General features: G+C 44.7%; 1 protein-coding gene across 2 annotated transcripts in view; it reads right to left on the bottom strand.

The window, feature by feature from the left end:
* Window positions 1-10,828, bottom strand: part of LOC128706509 (uncharacterized) — a 209,838-nt gene extending 199,010 nt beyond the window's left edge. The window contains exon 1 of one of the 2 annotated variants that reach the window (XM_053801399.2): window positions 10,672-10,828. The gene's annotated coding sequence lies outside the window, so the exon portion shown is untranslated. The remainder of the gene's footprint in view (window positions 1-10,671) is intronic. The other variant, XM_070091394.1, reaches the window with a different exon arrangement.
* Window positions 10,829-11,360: the final 532 nt, after the last annotated feature.

The following is an 11,360-nucleotide window of genomic DNA, read 5'->3' as shown; positions in this document are numbered from 1 at the left end:
CCTCATTAGTATTACGGATACACAGAAGTGAATTGTATTTCTGGGACATATAAACAACTGACGTGCTCACACACACACACACGCGCGCACACACATACACACTCGGGGCCAGGAGCTGGGTCTCGACCCCTGAAACCACAACTAGGTGAGTACACACAGCTGATCCTTGGAATTTGACCGCCTCCCCCACAAACCTCTTACCTTTCCCCTCCCTCGCGTCTCTCCCTCTCAATACCCTCTTTCCCTCCTTTCTCCCTCTCTCTCTCTTTCTCTCCCTCTCCCTCTCTTTCTCCCTCTCTCTACCCTTTCTCTCCCCCTCACATTTCTCTCTCTCCCCGTTGGTCTTATCCCTCACCCCCATACTCTCTCCTCTCTCTCCCTCTTTCTACCCTTTCTCTCTCCTCTCTCTCCCTCTTTTTACCCTTTCTCTCTCTCCCCCACACCCTCTCCCTCCTCTACACATGTAGTAAAAGGTAGTACATAACTGGGTGAAAGAATGACTTGTTAACACACGCTAGTATTATAATTATTAGAACTACTCTCAGTGTTAATGGTATCTCATTAGTATTACGGATACACAGAAGTGAATTGTATTTCTGGGACATATAAACAACTGACGTGCTCACACACACACACACGCGCGCACACACATACACACTCGGGGCCAGGAGCTGGGTCTCGACCCCTGAAACCACAACTAGGTGAGTACACACAGCTGATCCTTGGAATTTGACTGCCTCCCCCACAGACCTCTTACCTTTTCCCTCCCTCGCGTTTCTCTCTCTCATAGCCTTCTTCCCTCCTTTCTCCCTCTCTCTCTCTTTCTCTCCCTCTCCCTCTCCCTCTCTTTCTCCCTCTCTCTACCCTTTCTCTCCCCCCTCACATTTCTCTCCCTCCCCCTTGGTCTTATCACTCACCCCCATACTCTCTCCTCTCTCTCCCTCTTTCTACCCTTTCTCTCTCCTCTCTCTCCCTCTTCCTACCCTCTCTCTCTCTCCCCCACACCCTCTCCCTCCTCTAGCCTTCTGTCTGTGGTAATAAAAAGTAAAAAAAAAAAAAAAATAAAAAAAAAAAAAAAAAAAAAAAAAAAAAAAAAAAAAATGGGTGGCCTTAGAGGACGGAAACCCAGAGATCTGGTGGACGAACCAGGGAGGAAAGACTGGGAGCTAGAGCTCCAAAAAAGGGAGGAAGAGTGGGGAAGGAAGATAGTAGAGCTTGGTAAGAAAATGGAGGAGCGGATAGCTGAAGAGTGCAGGAAGTGGGAAGTACAGGTCTTAGCAGCAGAAGCTAGGATACAGTGCTTAGAAGAGAAACTGCAAAGCCTGAAACAGATTAGAGAGACAAATGACAATTCAGGTGTGACATCAGGAAATTCAAAGTCAGGCGCAGACAAGGGGATGGTAAGCAACAACGGAGACATGCCGTACATGAAGGCCCTATCAGACCCACGTGGGGCCAGGGAAAAGACGACGAGCACACTAAGATCAAACGACAGGTCCGAAGACAATGAAGGTATGCTATATGCAGAGATTCTAACAGCCAACTGCAGTAGCAAGGGACAGCTGGTCAGGAAAGACAGTCCACTGAGAATAGAAGTTTCAGATATGACAGGGACTGAAGGCAAGAACATGTCAATGGAAGGAAATAAAATGCCTCAGAGGACGCAGATGGAGACTCAGTGGGAGGAGGAAAGGGCGAGGTCAGTTTTTGTGTACGGGCTCCAAGAAGCCAAGGGGGCCAACTTTGAAGAAATAAAACAGGAGGAGAAAAAAATGATTGAAGGCATCATGAAAACAATAGGGGAGGGCAATATGACCCAGGTGACAAATTTTCAGAGAATTGGGTGGTTTGCGAGTGGAAGGATACGGCCTGTCAGAGTAACTTTCAAGGAAGAATCAGTTCGAACCAGGATTCTGCAAGAGAAAGCAAGACTGAGGGACAAAGAGGGGTACCAGAGAGTATACCTCGACCGCGACAGAACACAAGAAGAAAGGACTACACTGAAAGAGAGGGTACAGAGACGCAAGGAGGAACGAGAAGCAATGAAAATGAGCAGGACCCAGACACAGGAGGAAGGGCAAACACACCCCACAGAATCTCCCACCAAAAGACTCCACCCGCGACATTCCCAACGCAACTGAGCAACCTATACTACAACCCACTCACTGTTCCCTCTGCCACCAATCCCCATATCACAAACCTCACCCCAACAGCTGTCCCTTATGGGCATTCTGACCCCACCCCCATCAACACAAACCCCACCTACACCACAGCCCCATATAGGCCCCCACCAAGGCTCTCGCTCCCCCAACCCCAATATTCTTGCATGACCACAATGATAGAAAAGAAACTAAAGGTTTGGTACACAAACGCGGATGGAATAATGAATAAACATGAGGAGTGGAATGAAAGAATCAGTGAAAAATCCCCAGACATCATAGCAGTCACAGAAACAAAACTCGCTGAGACAATAACAGACACAATCTTCCCAACAGGATATCAGATCCTGAGGAAAGATAGAAGGAGTAGAGGGGGAGGAGGGGTTGCACTGCTCATAAAACACCGATGGGGATTTGAGGAAATGGAAGGCATGGACATGATTGGAGAAAGAGACTACATTGTAGGTACAATTCAGTCCGGAGAACATAAAGTAGTCATTGGAGTGATGTATAACCCACCACAGAACTGCAGGAGGCCAAGAGAGGAGTACGAAGAAAACAACAGGGTGATGGTGGACACACTGGCTGAGGTGGCAAGAAGAGCTCACTCGAGCAGAGCAAAGTTACTGGTAATGGGCGATTTCAACCACAGGGAGATCGACTGGGAAAACCTGGAGCCACATGGGGGTCCCGAAACATGGAGAGCCAAGATGATGGATGTGGTACTTGAAAACCTCATGCATCAACATGTCAGGGACACAACCAGAGAGAGAGGGGAGGATGAGCCAGCAAGACTGGATCTTGTGTTCACCCTGAGCAGTTCAGACATTGAGGACATCACTTATGAGAGGCCCCTTGGAGCTAGCGATCATGTGGTTCTGAGTTTTGACTATATAGTAGAGTTACAAGTGGAGAAGGTAACAGGAACTGAAGGGGACAGGCCAAACTATAAAAGGGGGGACTACACAGGTATGAGAAACTTCCTGCAGGAGGTTCAGTGGGACAGAGAAATGGTAGGAAAATCAGTAAACGAGATGATGGAATATGTGGCAACAAAGTGCAAGGAGGCAGAGGAAAGTTTTGTTCCCAAGGGAAACGGAAATAATAGGAAGACCAAAACGAGTCCTTGGTTTACCCGAAGGTGTAGGGAGGCAAAAACTAAGTGCAACAGAGAATGGAAAAGGTACAGGAGGCATAGGACCCAGGAAAACAAGGAGATTAGTAGAAGAGCCAGAAACGAGTATGCACAGATAAGGAGGGAGGCCCAGCGACAGTATGAAAACGACATAGCATCGAAAGTCAAATCTGACCCGAAACTGCTGTATAGCCACATTAGGAGGAAGACAACAGTCAAGGACCAGGTGATAAGGCTGAGGAAGGAAGGTGGAGAACTCACAAGAAACGATCAAGAGGTATGTGAGGAGCTCAACACGAGATTTAAGGAAGTATTTACAGTAGAGACAGGAAGGACTCTGGGGGGACAGACCAGATGGGGACACCAGCAAGGAATACACCAACAAGTGTTGGACGACATACATACAGATGAGGAGGAGGTGAAGAAACTGCTAAGGGACATCGATACCTCAAAGGCAATGGGACCAGACAACATCTCCCCGTGGGTCCTTAGAGAGGGAGCAGATATGTTGTGCGTGCCACTTACCACAATCTTCAACACATCCCTGGAAACTGGGCAACTACCTGAGGTATGGAAGACGGCAAATGTAGTTCCCATTTTTAAAAAAGGAGACAGAAAAGAGGCACTAAACTATAGACCTGTGTCATTGACGTGTATAGTATGCAAAATTATGGAGAAGATTATCAGGAGGAGAGTGGTGGAGCACCTGGAACGGAACAGGAGTATAAATGCCAACCAGCACGGATTCACGGAAGGCAAATCCTGTGTCACAAACCTTCTGGAGTTTTATGATAAAATAACAGAAGTAAGACAAGAGAGAGAGGGGTGGGTTGATTGCATCTTCTTGGACTGCAAGAAGGCCTTTGACACAGTTCCTCACAAGAGATTAGTGCAGAAGCTAGAGCATCAGGCGCATATAACAGGAAGGGCACTGCAATGGATCAGAGAATACCTGACAGGGAGGCAACAACGAGTCATGGTACGTAATGATGTATCACAGTGGGCACCTGTGACGAGCGGGGTCCCACAGGGGTCGGTCCTAGGACCAGTGCTATTTTTGGTATATGTGAACGACATGACGGAAGGGTTAGACTCAGAAGTGTCCCTGTTTGCAGATGATGTGAAGTTAATGAGGAGAATTAAATCTGATGAGGACCAGGCAGGACTTCAAAGAGACCTGGACAGACTGGACACCTGGTCCAGCAAATGGCTTCTCGAATTTAATCCTGCCAAATGCAAAGTCATGAAGATGGGGGAGGGGCACAGAAGACCACAGACAGAGTATAGGCTAGGTGGCCAAAGACTGCAAACCTCACTCAAGGAGAAAGATCTTGGGGTGAGTATAACACCGAGCATGTCTCCGGAAGCACACATCAATCAGATAACTGCTGCAGCATATGGGCGCCTGGCAAACCTGAGAACAGCATTCCGATACCTTAGTAAGGAATCATTCAAGACACTGTACACCGTGTATGTCAGGCCCATACTGGAGTATGCAGCACCTGTTTGGAACCCGCACTTGATAAAGCACGTCAGGAAACTAGAGAAAGTACAAAGGTTTGCAACAAGGTTAGTTCCAGAGCTAAGGGGAATGTCCTATGAAGAAAGATTAAGGGAAATCGGCCTGACCTCACTGGAGGACAGGAGGGTCAGGGGAGACATGATAACGACATATAAAATACTGCGTGGAATAGACAAGGTGGACAAAGACAGGATGTTCCAGGGAGGGGACACAGAAACAAGAGGCCACAATTGGAAGTTGAAGACACAAATGAGTCAGAGAGATAGTAGGAAGTATTTCTTCAGTCATAGAGTTGTAAGGCAGTGGAATAGCCTAGAAAATGACGTAGTGGAGGCAGGAACCATACACAGTTTTAAGACGAGGTTTGATAAAGCTCATGGAGCGGGGAGAGAGAGGGCCTAGTAGCAACCGGTGAAGAGGCGGGGCCAGGAGCTAGGACTCGACCCCTGCAACCACAAATAGGTGAGTACACATACACATGGGGGCCCCGAAACACCGAGAGCTAAGAATTTAACAATCACAATCATCAGTCAGGTGTATATTACATACCTCGCCAGCAGTATTTTGGCCAACAGTCTCATCTGGACCTGAGGTTACTGTATCCAAACTTTTGGATACAGTAGCCTTCGATATATGTGTCTTACCACAAAAACATGTGCAGGAACAGGGAAAACTCTGTAAGCACTTACAAGGTAATTGTTCTCAATTGTCCTGTCAAAATAGGAAGGTCTGTAACTAATGGAGGAAAAAATTAACTACTCAAATATCTGGTGTTGCGGTACCTGATGATATACCCAGTGTTGATACACATTGTGTTGATGTACACAGTATTGATGTGTCTGGTGTTGATGTACCTGGTGTTGATGTACCCAGTGTCGATATACCCAGTGTTGAGGCACCTTGTGTTGATGTACATAGTACATGTACCCAGTGTTGATATACCTGGTGTTGATGTACCTGATATTGATGTACCTGGTGTTGGTGTACCTGGTGTTGATGTACTCAGTGATGATGTACCTGGTGCTGACGCACTTGGTATTGATGTACCTGGTGTTAATGTACCTGGTGTTGATGTACCTGGCGTTGATGTATCCAGTGTTGATATACCTGGTGTTGATATACCTGATATTGATGTACCTGGTGTTGATGTACCTGATGTTGATGTACCCAGTGTTGATGTACCTGGTGCTGATGCACTTGGTATTGATGTACCTGGTGTTAATGTACCTGGTGTTGATGTACCTGATATTGATGTACCTGGTGTTGATGTACCTGATGTTGATGTACCCAGTGTTGATGTACCTGGTGCTGATGCACTTGGTATTGATGTACCTGGTGTTGATATACCTGGTGTTGATGTACCTGATATTGATGTACCTGGTGTTGATGTACCTGGTGTTGATATACCCAGTGATGAAGTACCTGGTGTTGACGTACCCAGTGTTGATGTACCTGGCACTCGTTTGTTAAATGTAAACATTCGAAAATATCCTTCCAAGCTCACTGTATGGGGCAGGATATGTTGAAATAACTGATCACAAGCCTGGTGCTCCGGAGTATGGGATACCCCGTCTAGCTCCGGCTAGGCGCTTATACTTATTCTAGGATTTGGCTGGGTAGCAAAAGTACTTCGTACAGTGATGCAGAGTGCGCAGGTTCGAATCCCGCAGTGGACTGAGAGATATTGTTTTTTAGCAATTTCAGGTATATATATATATATATATATATATATATATATATATATATATATATATATATATATATATATATATATATATATATATATATATATATATATATATATATATATATATATATATATATACCTGATTCACTGTAAATTCCACCTCTGATCAAGGGTGGGACTGTTTCTCCCAAATTCTGCTCTTAGAATCTGAGTCATCTCTCACTCACACTACCACTGGTGTCCTCCCCACGCACACCTGGTACCTTACACTATCACTGGTCCCCACTCACCTCCATCTCCCTTCCCTACTCTTCCCAAACATCCTTACCAGTACATCCCAGAAAAGCCTTACTTGACACATTAACGGATGAATCGGAGGATGATAGCCAGATTTCTGCAGGGATGTCATAGCTAAGTGGAAGGGAATCGTGACATGTGTCGGGTGTACAAATGAGACAGGAGTATCAACAAGAGACCTGACTTAACCTGCAAACTCAGCTACAAGTCTGGTCATCGTCTAGGCATCTGGATTCTTCCCAACAATTCCTCGCAGCAATCAGAGGTACCAGCTCTTCAGGCTTCACCTCAGCTAATAGTCTCTAAAAGGCAACATCTATTAAAAATCTGTCACACATAATAATATCTTTATTTCTACAAGTACATGTACAAGGTATACAAGTCTAGCTGACAACAATGACATACTACTACATAGAAAGCTGCTTCTTATGCAGAGCATTTCGGGAAGTTTAGGTCATGTCCCAGGATGCGACTCACACCAGTCTACTATCACCCAGGTACCAATTATTTTTGATGGGTGAACATAGACAACCGGTGTAAGGAAACAAGCCCAATGTTTCTACCCTTGCCGGGAATCGACCCCGGACATTCTACCTGGAGTCTACCTGGAGGGCATTCCGGGGATCAACGCCCCCGCGGCCCTGTTCACGACCAGGCCTCCCGGTGGATCAGGGCCTGATCAACGAGGTTGTTAATGTTGGCCGCACGCAATCCAACGTACGAACCACAGCCCCGGCTGATCCGGCACCGTCTTTACTTATCTGTCCAGCTCCCTCTTGAAGACAACCAGGGGTCTTCCCGTAATGCTCCTTATTGCTGGTGGGAGGCTGTTGAACAGTCTTGGGCCCCGGACATTTATTGTGTTTTCTCTTAGTGTACCAGTGACACCCCTACTTTTCATTTGTGAAGCGAGAGCTTTTGTCACCAGACCACAGGCCACCTTAAAGATGATTCCACCCAGGCTGATGCCAAACTCATTGACCTTCTGAAAAAAGTTAATGATGCACCTCAGGTCACCGGAGAATTGTAAAACCTCCTCCTGTTTGGAAATGCCATGTTGGCTATTCCACCCAGGAGGGACAAGTCTCCAGTAACATCTGTCATTGGGCCATTAAACGAATTCCCTCGCCTTTTTCACTGAGAAAAACACTCACTAGAGAAGGTAAAGTCAAACTTCCCAGTACGTCCTCAAAATGAAAGCACAAATCAGCAAGAAAATTAACGAATGAAATACTGCAGGAGCAATCTGACTAATAATCAGCAATAAAATAATTGCCCTCCGGGGACTCCACTACAGGCGAAGTCCCACAAGGCAAACATTCATCTAGAGCTCCTAACAACAACAATGATCTTCACGACAACACCACCAGAGTAGGTCCAAGAATCAGAAGTGAACAAAGCTGCCATGTCTCTCTCTCTAGGATCTGAGGATGGTTTCAAGGGATTAACAGTTCAAAATGTCAAATAAATCTTCAACTCAGCATTCGGAAATGTAGAGCGTCTCCAGTACGAGTTCACAAGATCTGCCAATATCTATCTCGCTGTGTTTTTTCTTGGTGCATTCCTCTGTGCAGTTAAAAAGAAGGATGGAGAAATTAGGTCCATCGCTGTTGGCAACACCTTACGCTGCCTTGTTGCCAGTCCAGTGATGCAGCGATCATACTGAGATGAAGGCAGCTAGGGCTCAGGATCCTGCAAGGCTGCAGCTCGTGGTACACGTGAAAACATCACTAACCTCTCGTGTCAGAAATCTCTGATCAAATTGTATTTTCTAAATATCTTTGAGTCAAAAGGGACCGTTGTGCTCAGAGCTCTTCATGTTCATTTCCCAAAACTTTGTCCATTTATAAACTCTTGTTAAAACAGTGACTCAAAATTTCTCTTATTAAGCTGGAAATGAACTCAGCTGAAGACGTCCTGCAGTACTCCTGTATTGCTTGACCATAAAAAAGTCATCTAGGACCTGATCAGCGAGCTCAAGATCTGAATCTTGGATGATTGTGTACTAGCAGGTACCACAGAATTCCTTGTCGAAGACATCAGAATTATCAAAGAGCAAGTAGGGAATGTAGAACTCTGCTTAAAGCCTTCAAAATGCCGACTGATGTTCTCCTGCAAACACCCCACAGATCAAATCACAGCTGCACTGTCAGGAGCGAGTCATTGATCTTCATGCTCCACTTGACTCTAATGCTGTTGGTAAGATTTTTGGAAAAGAATCTTTGACCTCAAGCAGACGATAACCAAGATGAGTGACACTGATGTCAATGACGTCTTCTACCTCCTCATCAAAGCTAACTTACGTTTCATGATTCTCCCCAACCTTTGCCAGCCCCAAACTAGGAGAGTACGGCTGCCTCCTGAAGTTCATGCTAGATAAAAGCCTTAAATCCTTTTCTGGACGAATTACAGTGGGAACAAGCCACACTTCCAATCAGATTAGGGGAACTGGACATACATACAACATATATTCCCTTGCCAGTCTTCTTATCAGCCTCCAGTAGATCCAAAGAGCTGGTGAAGGAAATTCTAATTGAAAACATAAGCAATGTGGCAATAGTGAATAATTCCAGCTACTCTAGAGGCATCTGTGCAAAGGTGCCACTAATGTAGCTGGGGACATCAACACTGAGAAAATCAACACCAGGTACGTCAACATTAAATACATCAACACCAGCATTATACAATGAAACAAGCTGGAACTTTGGTTCACAAACAGTTTAGTTTGGAAAGCTCCAGTATGGAAAAGGATAATGCAGCAATGTTAGAGAGTACAATTCTACAAGTGAGGGAACACACTTTTTTAGCTGTGAGTTCACTTCTCTTGGGTGACTTTCAACCTAACAGTTTCCATCTTTGCAACCAGCACATGTCTAGAACCGCAGACCTTTCATATCTCACAGTGGCTCTTCTCCTTGCTGACCCTACTCACACTCAGCGCTAAGGTTTTTGCGGAAAAGTGGTAGTCTCCCATAACAGTCAGAACTGTTCGCTTACCAAAGGTTGGCACGTTAGCCACAATGAAGTCAACGAAATTATCAAGAGAAGCTCGGTCTCTGGTACCAGCACCCCGGATATGGCAGCCAGTCGTGACTGGATTGCATTATCCTTGGAAGAACGGTACATATGTATATATATATATATATATATATATATATATATATATATATATATATATATATATATATATATATATATATATATATATGTATGTGTGTGTGTGTGTGTGTGTGTGTGTGTGTGTGTGTGTGTGTGTGTGTGTGTGTGTGTGTGTGTGTGATGTCAAAGTAATTCATATGCAAAAGTCAAAGTGTAGGAAATAAGCAAGGGTGGAAAGGAGAGATAGAGAGAGAGAGAGAGAGAAAGACCTAGATTAGATACTTGTTTTCTAACTGGAGTAGAGTAAGTCTCGTGATAGTCGTAATGCAGGTTATATCTAGGAAGACAACACCACAGTCACAACTTCGGTACCTACTATATCAATACCATAATCTAAATAACTACCTTCTATATTGCTACTTTTGGATATATATATATATATATATATATATATATATATATATATATATATATATATATATATATATATATATATATATATATGTTACGTATGTGAACGAAAATATTAAAGGTGTCTCTCATTCTTCCTTTCTCTCATTCTTACTTTCTCTATAGCGGGAGAATTCTTTCTCTTCTTTCTCCCTGGTGTCCAGCAAGCGAGGAAGAGAAATCTCTTTAAACTCTGTTTACATAGTAATAAATAAACTTAAGTAAGCAGGCACTTTCACTGAGCTAAATCAACAGACATTCCGTTAAAATCAAACACATTTTAGAGAAAGCATAACGGCATGTAAGCAATGTGAAACCATACCTGTTAAGCAGTCGACGAACGGTAAAAATATCCAGTAAACAACTTGGGGGGGGAAAAGCGGAGAGCACGAGAGCAGAAGAAGAAGCGTCCTCTCACGACAAGATTCAGGCACAGACTGAGTTGCGAGCGCCAGACTCACACCGGCTTACCTGGCTCCGGACACAGGTGCCGTCTAGTGCACTATCTTCCCACCAGGAACCGCTCAGGTACAGTCCTTAGCGATGAAGGAGTCACAGGTGCAGAACAAGGTGAGTGTACAACCAAGCGTTCTTACCACAAGAGCTTGTACTGCATGCTTATGACTTCGCTGTTGTGTACCTTGATTAAAACCCCTATTAATAAAATTATTATTGTTGTAATTAGGCACCATCAAGACTGGGGACCCAAGATGAAGATAGCAGTGATGTATAACCCATAACTTAACAGCAGGAATAGAACAGGAATAGGGCAACAATAGCAAAGCAATGATGGAGACCATAGTAAACGTAGCAAGGAGATCATAACTCACGAGTTTTACGACTCACTTGTCGCGAGTTGAAGCCCCGCCCATACAGGTGTTTTTTTTTTTTTTAGCAAGGAGAGTCATTATGAGCAATACAAAGCTTCTGAGGAGATTTTAGTCACAAGGAAATAGACAGGAAGAACTGGGATCCACACAGGGGCCTTGAAAGGGCTAAGATGATGAAAGT

This window comes from Cherax quadricarinatus, chromosome 3 (genome assembly GCF_038502225.1).
Source record: "Cherax quadricarinatus isolate ZL_2023a chromosome 3, ASM3850222v1, whole genome shotgun sequence".
Taxonomy (NCBI): Eukaryota; Metazoa; Arthropoda; class Malacostraca; order Decapoda; family Parastacidae; genus Cherax; species Cherax quadricarinatus.
Note: the sequence above shows the minus strand (reverse complement) of the source record. Positions and strands in the feature narration are given on the sequence as shown.